The sequence below is a fragment of the Numida meleagris genome, chromosome 5 (assembly GCF_002078875.1).
Source record: "Numida meleagris isolate 19003 breed g44 Domestic line chromosome 5, NumMel1.0, whole genome shotgun sequence".
NCBI lineage: Eukaryota > Metazoa > Chordata > Aves > Galliformes > Numididae > Numida > Numida meleagris.
The window spans coordinates 29,982,080-29,995,984 of record NC_034413.1 but is presented as its reverse complement, the minus strand read 5'-3'; the positions used below and the strand labels follow the sequence as shown (position 1 = coordinate 29,995,984).

Here is a 13,905-nt window from a genome sequence, read left to right as displayed (position 1 = left end):
ATATTTTTCATAGGCTTCAGGACTCTGATGTTTAAAATTGTTGCTTAAAAGTCAGCATTAGTGCTTTTACATGGCAATTGGTGCGTGCATTTAATGATATAGACATACATATTGCTGTGTATGTGGTCAGCAGTAAGGACTTGAGCCCAATGTTATGTTGCCGTGACACATTTAGCACCAGCAGTCACACTGGCGGCAGCTCCATGGCGTCTGTGCCCTCCAAAGGCATTTCCCTAAAGCCATGCCGGCTGAGGCAGCTGCTGGGTCACTGCTCCCCGCAGTGCTACTGCCCCGGAGTGCTTGTAGCCGGACCCTGGGGTGGTACTGAATGGGTGCTGCCGCCCTGGTATTAATATTCCTTGTCACGTAGTCACAGCCTATTAATAAAGCGTCACCGGCCTGTCCCCACGGCAGCCGTGTGAGCTGTATGTCTGCAGTGCCCGTGATGCAGTGCCGCTGCGTGCACTCAGGGACAGGCCCTGGTGCCAGCATCAGCCCTGAGTGCGCGCTGTACCCAGGTTTGCTGCTGCGTCAGACCCCGGTCTGACATCACTGGCAGGGCTCGGGATGAGAACACGGAGGTACTTAGGCATCGATTTCCCGTTATTCTCATTCTTGCTTGGCAAAGTGCGCGCTTGGTATTTTTTCCATGAGGTAAGGAGCATGCAGCTATGCGCGTTTAAAGGGCTCGGAGGAAACGACGCCTCTCCCCCCGCCTCCCCTCTGACTTCGTTGCTTCTCTCCGGACTGCGTACGTGAGCCGAACCCCAGGCCCGCGTTACGGGCGTGCTGCTCAGGGGCCGCACCGGGCGTTGCCCGACGCCCCGCACCGCCGGTCCCTCTGTGCGGGGGTACCCCGCCGCCCCCACGTGCCGCGCTCCGCCCCGCGGGACGTGGCCGCCGCGCGCCGCCCCCCGGCCCCGCTCCGCCCCGCGCCCTCCCGCGAGCGGCGCAGCGCCATGCGCCAGCGGCGGGGACGCGCCGGGGCTTCCGCGGCGGCGCCAGCTGCGCGCTAAGCCCACAAAGGCGGCTGCCTCCTTCCTCCTCCTCTCGAATCTCCCCTCCCGCCGGCCCGCCCCCGCCGCGGCCGCCCGGCCCGGCCCGACCCGACCCGGAAGCGGCGCGGCGCGCTCCATTTTGCTCGCTGTTCAAAGGCGGCCACGGGCGCGGAGGTCCCGCGGGCCGGGCCGGGCGCGCCGCGGGGCGCGGAGCCAGGTGCGTGTGTGCGAGGGGCGCGGCGAGACCCTGCCCTCCTCCCTCTCTTCCTCCTTTCCTTCCTTTCGCGGGGCCCCGCTCTCCTTTGTTCGCGGGGGGCGGCCGTGCCGGGCTTTGTGCGGCGGGCACGGCCATGCGGCGGGGGCAGACGGGGCGCGGAGCCGGGCGGTTGGAGTCTACCTTCCGGGACCGCGAGCCGAGCCGAGCCGGGCCGGGCCGGCCGCCAGCGATCGGGGCGCGTTGTTGTGAACGGTTCCTGCCGCGGCTCGCGGCCCCGCAGCGCTGCGGTAGGGGCTCGGCCTCGTGGCGGCCCCGTCCGCCCAACGGCCGCGTCGCCCCCGACTCGCGGGTCCGTCCCGTAACGGCCGCGCTGCTGCCTGCTGCGCCGGAGCGGAGCGGAGGGAAGGGGAGCCGGCCCCGGTGCCGGCCCCGCAGAGCGGCGTTCTCGGCACACGCCGCGACCGCAGCCGGTTCTGGAGGAGGAGCGGCCATCCCGGAGCGTAACGATTGAGTGTTATAACGAGAGGTGCTAGCGCCGCGCTATTGCGGGCCGAGCAGCTCCGCGCTGCGTGGAAAAGTTTGCCTAATGGCACCTGTAAATTAATGTCTCCATGAGCTGCGCGAGGTTGGTGTGCTCGGCCCCGAGGGGCGGTGACGAGACCCGGGCCCGTGGCTGTGGCGCTGCCGGGGCAGCGAGAGGGGACCCCGCGGAGTCGGGGGTTGGGCAGCGCCCGTGGACAGGGCTCCGCGTGGCTGAGCAGGCGGTCTGAGCTGAGGAGATAAAGCAGGTGGGCTTTGGGGTTCTTTATTTCAAAGCAGTGGTTCAGAGGAACGCTGAAGTCAGATGTCACTTAGAATTGAGTGCGTGCTCTTAATCGTGGTCTTCAGGGAGAGGAGTTAACGCGGATGTCAGAGAAGGCTCGGTGCCAGCCTGAAGGGGAGACTTGAGCACGGTGTTGAGTTTGCACTGGTTCCAGCCTCCCTGGGCTCATCCTCTGCTTGGGAATGGAAAAGGGAGCGCCTTCCTCCGCAGGGAGCTCCTCAACCCGTATTCGTGTCGCTGCACGTCCCGCTTGCTTGCCTCCAGCAGCTGGCTGCTGCCTGCAGAGCGCCCGGCACGGCTGCCTTTGTGCGCACACACGGTGTGAGGTTGGGTCATGTCTGTCCCTGCTCGAGTGCCCCGGTGCCCTGCCCCAAGCCCGAGGCACACAGGCTTGGCCGTCCCCAGAAGGCAGCTTCTGAAGGGTGGGGTTTGGTGGTGCTTTGGCAGTGGGGAGGTTCTCCAGGGCCTGACAGATGGCAGCTTATGCGCAGCAGAGCAGCCGTCTCTGTAGGAGGATGTGTGTGACACGGCATAGTTTTGCTTTATTTATTTACATATTTTTCCTCTGTGTTTGTGGGATGGCCCGCATCCTTCACATGTGTATTTAGGGGGCGTTGGCCTGTCTGGAGGCTTAGATCTGTGAAAGCAAATGAGGAGGCAATACGTTTCTCTCGTCAGTGTAATCACGCTCGCAGATCTATATTTGGAACTGGTTCTTTTAATACCAGCAGTAAGATAAACTGGTGGCTCACCCGCACCTTAATCTTTTCTAAATCCCGAGTGATAACTGCAACCACATTCTGCACGGTCTCCTTTCAGCTAACCATGTGGTATGTCCTGTTTGTGCTCAGAAATGCGTTTCCTGACACGAATAATAGGATGGAAGGGAAGGGGAATGGTGTGAAAAAGTCGGCAGCGTCTGCTTAGACCTGGGGGCAAATGAAAAACCCAAAGGCTGCAGCACTGACGTTTGGAAGGAAAGTTTATCCACTTGTGGGTTTGTACACTCATGCTTTGCAATGCGGTGGTGTGAGCTCCACCCTCCTAACTCAAACCATTAGTACGGCAAGAGCCGGTCTGGAATTATGGGGCAAGAGCAAAGGCCCTTTCCGAGCCATTGGAGGTTAAATAACTATTTGCCATGCAGGCTGCAGTTAGCATATTATCGTGCTCCCCTGCCCTCCTCGCCCTTTCATCCAGTTACCGTGCCACTGAGATGGCTTGCTGCCCAATGGGGTGGTGTTTTTTCCCTTTGCTTGCACAAGAAAGGGTAACAACTGAGGTGAAACCTTAAATAAAACAGAAAGGAGGATGCAGTGTGCTAAATCTGTACGTTGGTAGCGTGAGGTGTGTTTATTAGAAAGTAGGATGCAGCCCCAGTGAGAGGCACTCCTTTGCTTAGCGAGGGCACGGCTTCAGCTCCCCAGGGATGTGGGCTGTGCTGGGAAGGAGGCCCAGGGCACCACCTCTGCAGAGCAGAGCGGAGCAGCACCCTGAGCTCCCTCCATGGCTGCGGCTGACACGTGGACAGCTGTGGGCAGCTCACTGCCCTGCAGTGGCCCTGGGGCCTTCTGCTGCCTCTCGTAACCACCACGGCCTCAGTCTGCGTGTGATGGGCTGGCGCAGCTGGGGTGACCTGCAGGGCACGGCGGCCTTTGCAGTGCGCTGTGTGGCTGGGCCGGCCTTTGTTTCTTCTCTTCATCTTCTCCTCCTGAATTCTGGTTTTAGTCAGGTCCCAGAGCGCGGCTTTCCGTTGCTGCTTTCCCTCAGCCCCACTTTCAGTTTTTTTCCCGGTTTTCTGTTCCTCCACGGTTCCCCTCACATCCTGCTCGTTCTGCTGTTCATTAGTGCCTTCCTCTTGCCGCTCGCCGTCTGCCTTCAGAGCCAGCCGCATTCTCTCCCCTCCATCCGCTGGGATTTCCTTTCCACCTGACTCATCTCCTTTCGGCACAGCCGCACTCCGTTCCAGGGAAGCCTGCCAGCACGCAGGGACTGCTCAGCCCCTCTCCGGGAGAGCTCTTTCCGTCAGCGTTCCCTCCGCCCGCCTGCGCAGAGCCCGCTGCGGGGGGGCTGGGGGCCGCTTTGTGCGGCTCCGCGGCCAGATGGCACCGGGGCCCACGGCCTGCCCTTGCTGGCAGAGCGCATCCAGGCCTCCTGGCACGGGGCCGGCTGAGGCGCGGGCGAGCGGCTGTGCGGAGCAGCTGGCTGCTGCAGGGAGGAGCGGCTGCGGGGGAGGCGGGCGGCCGCCAAGGAGATGCAGAGGCTCAGGGAAATGAGAGGGTTGACTTGAGGCAAGGTGAACGATTTCAGAACAGGAAGGGGAGCGTTCTCGTGTCTGCAGTTGTTTCCACTTCAGTGTCCTCGCTGTAATTACCGCTGCGCTAGCTGGTCCTGCAGGCAGAGAGAGGATCTGCGTGGTAAGCTGTATGTTTAAGATATAATCGTGCTCCTGCACTTTGAGCTTCTGTGGTAAACATTCTTGCTCAAGAACAATGAGGGAAAGGAAGAATGTGTGTTGCAGTTCCCTTTTCTTGCTAGTTTTTCCACCAACGGCGCGAAAGAAAAGCAAAAAACACAAACCTCTCCTTTCTTGTCTAATTAGCAGTTGTTACTCTATTTTAACTTGTTTTGATGGAAGAAGTATTGCCTCACTGTTTATGCAGTCTTGGGGGTTTGGTGTGTGGAGCTTTTTTAAATTTGTTCTTTTTCTTCCTTTTCTCAATAGACATTCAAGCCCTTGGTTGGAAAAAGTGTATACGATTCGATTACTGCAGTAGAATTCCTTGTGGACAAACAGCTGGATTTTATAACTGAAGATAGTGCCTTTCAGCCCTATCAGGTAAGCAGTGTGGTCAGCGTATGTGTACTGCACATTAACCAAGTTAAAATCCTTGTGATTGTTATGTGAAGGGCGTGAGAAGTCCTTTCCACAGTCAGGTTCTGTGCTGCAGAGCCATTTCCTATTGATTATTGGCAGTGAGTGTTCCTCATTTTGAGAGATTACGTCTGGTCTGGGGAATTTGGTGGTGCTTAGGAGTAGAGTGCAATTAATGTCATTTAACCACCTTTTAAGTGAAATATCTGATCCCTTTAAAGGTTAATCAGTGCAGTTAATTGTAGAGCAGATAAACGATGGTATCTGTCCTCCTAAAACCGGGCTTTGATTTCTAGGCCTTTGCAATAGGACAGTGATGCTCGACTTATTGTTTCTTTGAGAATGATGAGCAGAAAAAATGTTTTTCTTGCTTTAAAAAGAAACTGTTTCTTGCTATTGTTCCTAAGACTACTAAAAGTTCCATTATCTTTGATTTTAATGCCCTCTTCTTTAATTAGAAATGCATTCACATATTAACATACATGTATTTAATGGAGAAATAATGACTTTTTTCCCCTCCCTGAAAGAAGGACTAAAAATCTTTTATGATAAATAGAAAAACATTTGATACTTCAGCTTGCATGGGACCGATTGCAATTAGAATAGCCATAAATTCCTTCTTATGGCTGGGATGGTATGCTGCAGTGATACAGAAATAGTACTTTGAGACTCGGAATAACAGATGGCCCTGAATAAATGCTATGTAATTTTGTCCTGACACCCCTTGTTCCCTCCTCCCCCACCAAGACGTTTTTTCCCAATACCAAATATAGAGCTAGAAAAAGAGAAGCAACTGAGGGAGAATGCTGGGGAGAGGAGAGGGAGGTTCAGCTCGTGGCATGTCTGCAGTGGAGAAGCTCACCGCCTCTCCTCGGGGTGAAGTGAGGTGCTGCGGCTCGAGCTGCTCTGACAGCTTGACTTTGGTGAGAAGGACGCTTCCCACTGTCAGAAACCCATGCTAGCTAGGTCAGCTCTGCCTTTCAGAAAGGGGGGTGGTGCTAGCGGTCTGAGCTGGATTAGCAGAGGGTGCAGAGAGCACTGCAGCCTGCTGGGTGGGGGGGCCAGGATGACGCAACACAGTGGGATATCCTCCTTTGGCAGCAGCAGCCTCTTAAATCAGCTGAGCCATGAAGTGTAAATTCACCCTCAGAGCCCAACCGCAATCTCACAGATTCATTTTACAAAGCAAATACTTGCACTAGCGTCTGTCCTTTGCGTGAAATCTGTCAAGATCGTGTCTTTGATAACGTTCATTCCAGTAACAGTAATCAATCTCCTTTTGGCAGTGGATCATTTCTCACAAGATGAGCTGAGCAAAACAAATTGAATCTCAGGGAAGGACTGCCTTTTGTAAAACAGCCTTGTTGCCAAGCTTGGCTGGCAGTAACGCAGCTATGCTACATACATTTTAGGTTCTTCTTCAGGGATTATTTACTGATGGTCTTAGACCCAGAAGTACTTCCATTTAGGAAAGTGTGTACAAATTGAAGGTGTCATTTTTTAAAACATCTTTTGTGAACAGCTGACTCGATATAATCTTTGTAGATAATACTGTCATTAACAGCATTAGCAAGTTCAGTTTCAAAAGTTCTTTACCAGAAACTGGTAGAACACAGTAGCTTGTGAAATACAGTTCCAGATACAAGCTTAATCTCCCTAACTCCTGGCCTTTTGTGGCACATAGAGGGCAACTGCTGTGTGAAAGGTGAGGTTTTTCCACCCTTCTCGGAGCAGACAGCTACCTGTTAAGGCCTGAGATGGGGGCTGCTGATCAGCATCCGTTGTAAATAGGCTGGGGACAGCAGACGCCTGATTTCTTTCTTCACTTTATTGTTGCAAGAAGGTTGCTGGTGGAGATTCCTTGTGAGTAAAAAGGCATCAAAAATTTGCATCTTAACTGGATGTTGCTCAGATATCGGATCAATAGATACACGAAGGAACGTTGAGCTCACTGATGAATACTGCAAAGATTATTTTTTCTTAAATAAGAAGCTTTGGAAACTGCATTCATAGGGGTGTCTCTTTGCTGGACTGAAAAACCTGAGTGTTACAGTTTAATGGTACAGATGAGAACTTCATGGAGTGATTATTTATGTCTTTAAGAGAATATAAACCATTTTTAAGTGTTAACTGAATTCAGTACCAGCAATGCACTAGACAGATACTAATTTTATCATCATGTGGCTGTTTTCTCATGAAATACACCTAAATAGGAAGATTGTTACTATTTATTCATTTTGCTTGTAATTTTCTGTTAATTCTAGAAATTGGGCTGCACATTTTTAGCCCCATCTTACCGAATGTAAGGTGGCTTTTACCTGCCCCCTCTCATCCTCACTCCCTTATTTTTTTGGAGGGCCATCATTTTCTTTCTCATGAGAATGAGATCCAAGATTCATCCCATGTAAACTTCCTGTGAGAATCTGCTTTTCTCAGAAGTACAAAAAATGGCTTTTTTCTCCCTTGTTTGATTTGGAACGCTGCTGTCTTGTTTTTGAGCAGAGGACAAAACCGAGGAACCATTCTTCGCAGAGATAACTATAAGTCTTTTTAAATGTATTCAGTTTTTGGTTTAAGCTCTCATGGCCATGCATTTTCAATATGAAGCCCTCCAGAGACCGTGGTGATCGAAATGCTTTTTATTGCATTTTGCTGCTAGTGCCTAAAATTCCAGTACCTTTCTGCCAAAGCAAACAAAGTTTGAATCTGTGTGGGAAGACTCCATTTCACTTCAGATACAATTCTTAACTACTGAGTAATTTTTCCCATCATTGCGTGCACTTGTAATATTAGTAATGGGCAGCAGACGAGCGTTTGGTATGAGTTCTGCTCAGACCAGTTCTCATCAAAACACAGGGCTGTTTAACATAACTATTGGGCTAAAGGGCTTCATGAATAAGGTGGTGCTGTCCAGTTTGAAGGTGACAACTGCTCAAGGCAAAGAAAACAGCGCACTTGGCACACCCTTAGCCTTGGCAGGAAAAGCAAAGTTGGAGTGGGCAAAGAACTAAATTACTCTCGTTACCAGAAGTGGTTCTTCCAGAATCCGAGTAAAGACACTTTGGCAGGACTCGCTGGGGAATCGTGAACCGCAGATTCCCATGCCATGTCTGCTCTTTGCATAAATAAGCATGTTTCAGTTGTTACGAGATTCGGTGACCTTCATAAAAGCTTGGTGAATATCATTATTAAAAGTAGGGTGTGCAGCAGTGCTATACTAGTCTTTTTCCATTTTATTCCCCATTTCCATGGTGTTTTATTCACCAAGCATTTATTCTTTATGTCTAAGTGCTCTATGATGTTTCTTTTTTTTCCCATACGTGTACTGCTTTGAATCCTGCCCTTCTCCATAAAAATTCCTTGGATTCTGCATGTGTGGTGCCCTAAACACTGACCCACAGCTTGTTTCCGGCGGCTTTTCTCTGGGTTGCTTCATAGAGGATACAAACGGTATTATTGTCTACATGAAACTTGTGTGTGACTGAGAATGACTCATTCATTAATCTGGGCTGGTCATACCATTTAGTCATGTCGTTCTTTTTATGGCGGTGGCAAGAGGATCCTGAGGAGAAAGCAGATGCAAATGTGTTTGCTGTGGTAATTTGCTTAGCAATGAAATGAAAATTATATTCCTTTGCAGGAAGTGATGGACAGAAAATTTACAACATGCATTTTTTTGGTTAAACTAGTGTCTGTAAGGAATGGACTTGCATATCACATTTGAAGGCCGCATGTTCCTAATATTTTTCTGTTCTGCAGTCCCAGTGTATCATGTATATTTTGTGATTGCTCACCAGTTAAAAACCCACAGTTGGTGGGCTTTACAGTGGCTTTTGCTATAGATTGAAAATAAACATATGCTTTCACATACTTTTGTTGTTAAAATAAGTGAAACTGCAGTAAGCCTACACAAATAGTTAAAAGCAAAACTTTTTTATAATAACAACTTAGCAGTACCATTTTGTGGCCATTGATGTGTCTGTTAGTTGTGTTACACATAGTAAGTGAAGCGGCAGATAACGCCTTACTTCGTTTCAGCACTGCAGTTTTCTTGAAGGACTGCAGTTGGGGATAAGAAGAATTAAAGCTCAGTGTGCGGTGTGTGCGATCTCATCGGCCTGGTGTTTCTGTCTGGGTGGTGGCTGGCAGTACCAGGCACCACTGGGCTGGAGCCTGTGCTTCTGCTCTCTGTGCTGAAGCTGAGCTCCAGCTCTACAGCTGGACTGTGTTGCATTACACTTCAGACGAGCAAATGAAAAATAACAGAAACCATGTTACGTTGTACTTTTCCATACCAAAACAGGGGTGTGGAAAGACCAGGAAAAAGTATGCTTTGTCCAAGGCTCAGTGCTTTACAGCTCTGCCTGGGTTGGGCAGTGCGGGAGTGTGCTTGCAGATAGTGCTGGGGTTCTGCTGGCTCCCTGCCCTCCCAGCACAGTGACTCCATGGTATGACTTAAAGCACTGCCTCGTCGTGGGGGCTTTTGTGCGTGTGTGCATGTTTTAGCTAGATACTTTCCAGAAGATTTGTGAGCGCACAACGCTGGAACAAATGCGCACAGTTGAGGCAGTGCAGAGAATTCAAATTAAGTTCCTTCAAAATAGTTAAACTTCCTGTGAGAGGGTATTTCACCACTCGAGGAAGGAAATGGAAGGGTGTGCACACAATCTTCAGAAAGTCCCCTGCATGATGGGTTTTCAAAAAAAAAAAAAGTAAAAACAAAATGAGTCAGGCAAGAGAATGAATCAAGAGCGCAGTTCAGTTCTCTGTGGTGGAATTTTCTTCAGTCCAACCTACTAATTCACATTTTCCTGAATGAATTCTTTTTTTTTTTAAAGATAAGGCTGATTGCTTTGGCATTTCAAAATGGTAAGGTCACCCTGTCTACCTCTGTACTGAAGGTTCTAGATGTAAAGATACAGCACTGAGAAATCCCCTGTGGGAGATAATACATGCAAAATGATAGGTGTGTGCGCTTTGCTCTTCTCCTGAATGTGCACTGCATGCTTGAGAGTTGACAGGTCAAATGTCTAACACACCTTAACGATTGTTCTAGTAATACTAATAATAATCTTGCCTACTAACCATGAAATAGAACCTCAGACTGAGGATCTAAGTACTATTAGATATATTACAAATTCAAGTTCTGTATGCGATGAGGTAAGGCATGAGAAGGGCGTGTTGTGCAACTCCAGTACTCTCCTTTTCTGTTTATTACAGGTAGATACTGGGTATTTCAGGCTTGGATGCTTTTGGGTTTAATTACCTTGCTCATACAAACAAGCCAGTGGTGTAGTAGGGCTTGCGTAGTAATAACATGCACCTATTTAAAAAAAAAAAAAAATTAAGCATGTTGAAACAGAGAGTAAAATAAGATATTTTTCTATGTGTAATTTAAGCAGCCCCTAATCATACAGTACAGACTTCTTTTAGATTTCTACTTCAGGCTTGAGGCTTAAAAATAGCTTCTGCAGCTACAATTGCTTTTCCCATAAGCTTGCACTTCCATTGACCAGGCAGGCAGGAGGTTTGAGGTTTGTCCCACCCTTTGAGGTTGACAGAAGCAGCCCAGGAACTCTGGGTGCTGACCAGCTGGCAGCTGTGACCATCATGTGTTCAGCTTCTGGTTTTGTTTCCTCCACGGATGGCAGAAGCACACCAGTTTCTGCATCTTTAACTCTTCTCAGCGTTGTCTTTAAAAGCTCCCTCTGTTCCTTGCCATGTCTCTGGTGTCTGGACCACCCATCATCAGTCCAGCTGGCCTCTCTGGCAGCATCGTAAGGAGCGATGATCTAAACATCTTGTTAGTGACACATGTATGTTTAAGCGTAAGTTCCCAATGTGAAGGAAAGCAAAAGGCTGCATCCAGCTAGAAGTGGGTCAGATGACTCATACCAGCCTTCACCGCCTGCTACAAGTGTGGTACAGAAGAGTTGCATCTGAGCAGATGAAAGGAGAGAGGAGCGAGGCAAGGAGTCACGTCCTCTGTTTGCAGAATGGAAAGAGGCGTGCATCGATTCCTTGGCCTGTCCTTGTGTCTCCCTTCAAATGAGAGCTCCGTTTCCAAGGACTTCACCTGTCTTTATTCTCAAAGTAAGTGCAATAGAATTGTACCTATTTTGCCTTGATTTCTTAAGGAAAAGAGAGCCTATTTAGCAACACGCACTGTTGTCTCTCTCCTGTTGCCTCAAATGTCAGTGAAGTTTGTCCCAGGAGAGGAGTTGCTCTGGATCTGATGGGCTTTGGGGAAGTGAGTGGTGTGGGGGAAGCCAGCAGGCAGCATACCTCACAAGCAGGACTTAAGGCCTGGGAGCTGAGGGAGTGCTGGCTAGAGGGCCTGGGGCCTTGAGGAGGTGCCTGGGCCCCATCGGGGGAGCTGCAGCAGGGGTAGGCCTCGGATCCCTAGGCCTGCAGCTTTCTCTGTGACAGCAGAGCAAAACCTGTTAGACTCGTCCCACAGTTCGTCCGATTTGCAGTCACTGAAATGGTTTGACTCATGAATTCTACACCAGTAGACAGGACTGAAATAAATACTGGGAAAATAGGGAATTCTAAGCAGAACAAATGGGACGAAACTTTTTTTTCCTCCCCAAAAGGTAAGGTCAAAGCCTTTCGTGGAAGTACTTCTGAAAAGCAGTCCTGATACTATTGGGTTTACACATCTGCCCAGTTTTCCTGGGTAGGAAATGTCCTGTGTTTGATCACAAATGATTTTTTTTTTTCACCAGTAAATGCCCATGGAAAATACTGCTTGGGAGTAAGAGAGGCTCCTTGTCCTCAGTTCTCCATCCTTAAGCATTGCCAGTCTGCACATTTGATTTATTAAAAATGAATGTTTTTTTCATGAGTATTTTTCTTACATGACATCTTGACCAATGCTATTTTCATAATGCAGACACAAAGTCAGTTCCTAGAGAAGTTGGTTTCACTTTTTATAACCAACTGGCGCTTTCCCAAATAGTTGCTGTCTGCTAGGACTGGGAATTCCTAGTGCCCTGGGGATCTCTGAAACTTGAATGAGGAAAATCCTGCAGCCCTTGGGAGGGAACGCCTAAATGGAGGAAGGAGGAGCAGTCTTTCCTGCATTTTGACTGGGGAGGAAGGAAGCTTCAAATTCTATTGATGTGGATTTTTTATAAGAATTTAAGTTTTAGCTTAAATTTGACCTGATAATAAACATGATAGCTAATCTGATGAAATGTTTGTGGTTTTGTTTGTTATTGCTCCTTTCTCTGATACAACATTGTTTTGTTGATGCATCTGCTACAAAACAGTACAGCAATCTATAGTTTTACTTAGTATGCTATTTAAATGAGGAAGGTACAGGGTTTTGGAGCAGCTTTGCATGGAAAAAATCAAATACTTTCCTCCCTCAAGTTGTACAGCTGAGAAATTGGAGGTAAGGAATGGTGACTGACCTGATGAAAACCTCATTTATGCAGAGATCCATGAATTTTACTTTAAAGGAAAAGTCAGACTTAAGATTTTCTTGGATTTTTGTGTATTTAAATAACTAGAGTGACAAGGTCTGTGAGGTTGTATGTTCAGTCAGCTTCTGCAAAGGTATGACAGAAGGGGAAACTGAATACCCCGACTAATTGTAATCGTTATGTGGCTGCTACTTTGTAGCGTTCTATTCTGAGATAGGTGTTTGAATTTACTCTAACAGAAGTACTTGTTTGGAGTCTAGAGTCTGTGCTACAGGAGAGCTGTTCTCTGCAGCCTACAGCAAACTGCAGTTAAAGTTGAGTGCTGTAGTAGTTTTAATGCCTAAATGACTTCCCCAAGTTTACCCCAAGGACTTTATTGCAGCAACAACTGAAACATCCATGTTTTCTCATTAACAATCTTTCCTCTTTACAAGACCATTATTCATCTGTTCTATAAAAAGACATAGCTACTGCTTTCTCTGGAGCTGCACAGTGTTACAGTATTGATCCAAATATGATATGCATCCCAGCTGGTTGGGATTCTGTTATCTATGGGGAAATACCTAAAATGGCTTCGGTAGGTCAGAACAGAGCTCTCATCATGAAAAAGTGCATGATGATGGCTGCATCTCTGTGTTTGCGCAGTGATCAGCTAGCTGTTTTACACCCAGCTTCTGTCCCTCATACCAGGAGAATGCAGCTTTCTGAAGGAAATTCTGCAAGAAGATGGCCAGATTGTTTTCTCAGCCCACATGCATTGCTTCTGTGCAGCTTTGCCTTCAATCCTATTGGAAATTAACTTTGAAAAGTTCATTCTTATTATAGTGGCAGTTGTTTACAACATGAGAGAAATGATTTTTAGTCTCCACTACTTTCATATTATTGGCATGTTGGCCAGTGCTACTTTATAGCAGTAGTTTAAGAAATACTATTTCAGACAAACCTCTGAAAGCTGCTTGAACATAAAACATTAATGTAATAGTGATTTAAATGGACCAAAATCCTCTGAAGCCCTTGAAGCATGTTGTAGCTGGCTTTGAAGGATTTTTTTTTTTAAGATGCCAGATGCATTCTTTCCTTTAGACAGAAAAACAGTTAAGATCTTTTTATTATTGGGAAAGTTTTGTATTCTGTCCATAATCCTCATGAGTTATGGAGAGTTCAGAAGTCGTGTGATCCCAGAGCTCCTGAAGAGTTTGGGGTTGGTTTAAAAAATAAATAAAAATTGAGGACATTTGCAGAATGGCTGCTGATACTGTGAGTGTATGGTAGTTCACTACTGAGCTGAGGGTCATTCACAGGAATGAGATACTCAAATGGTTGTTTTGGGAGGTGGTGACACGAGCTGTCATCCATCTGCCATATACTGGATAGTGTTCTATGGTTTTCTTCTGCAGACTGAATTGAGAGACCTTTGCTTTTGAATACATTAAGCTTGTAGTTATCAGTAGTTTTGTCAAAGAATGCTGTGTTGCTGAGCAAGGGAGCTGATAAAGGCTTGCTGGTAGATAGATAGATCACCTTTAGACAGGAGGTGAGATATCTGCACTGTCATTACCTAT

General features: G+C 48.1%; 1 protein-coding gene across 6 annotated transcripts in view; it reads left to right on the top strand.

Moving 5' to 3' along the window:
* The window catches only part of JMJD1C (jumonji domain containing 1C), a 147,952-nt gene that overhangs the window by 88,872 nt on the left and 45,175 nt on the right, over nucleotides 1-13,905 (top strand). For 2 of the 6 annotated variants that reach the window (XM_021399572.1, XM_021399570.1), the window contains exons 1-2: nucleotides 1,062-1,215; nucleotides 4,764-4,877. The gene's annotated coding sequence lies outside the window, so the exon portion shown is untranslated. Of the gene's footprint in view, nucleotides 1-1,061; nucleotides 1,216-1,861; nucleotides 2,004-3,980; nucleotides 4,456-4,763; nucleotides 4,878-13,905 lie in introns of those variants that run through there. The other 4 variants (XM_021399574.1, XM_021399571.1, XM_021399573.1 and 1 more) reach the window with 3 other exon arrangements.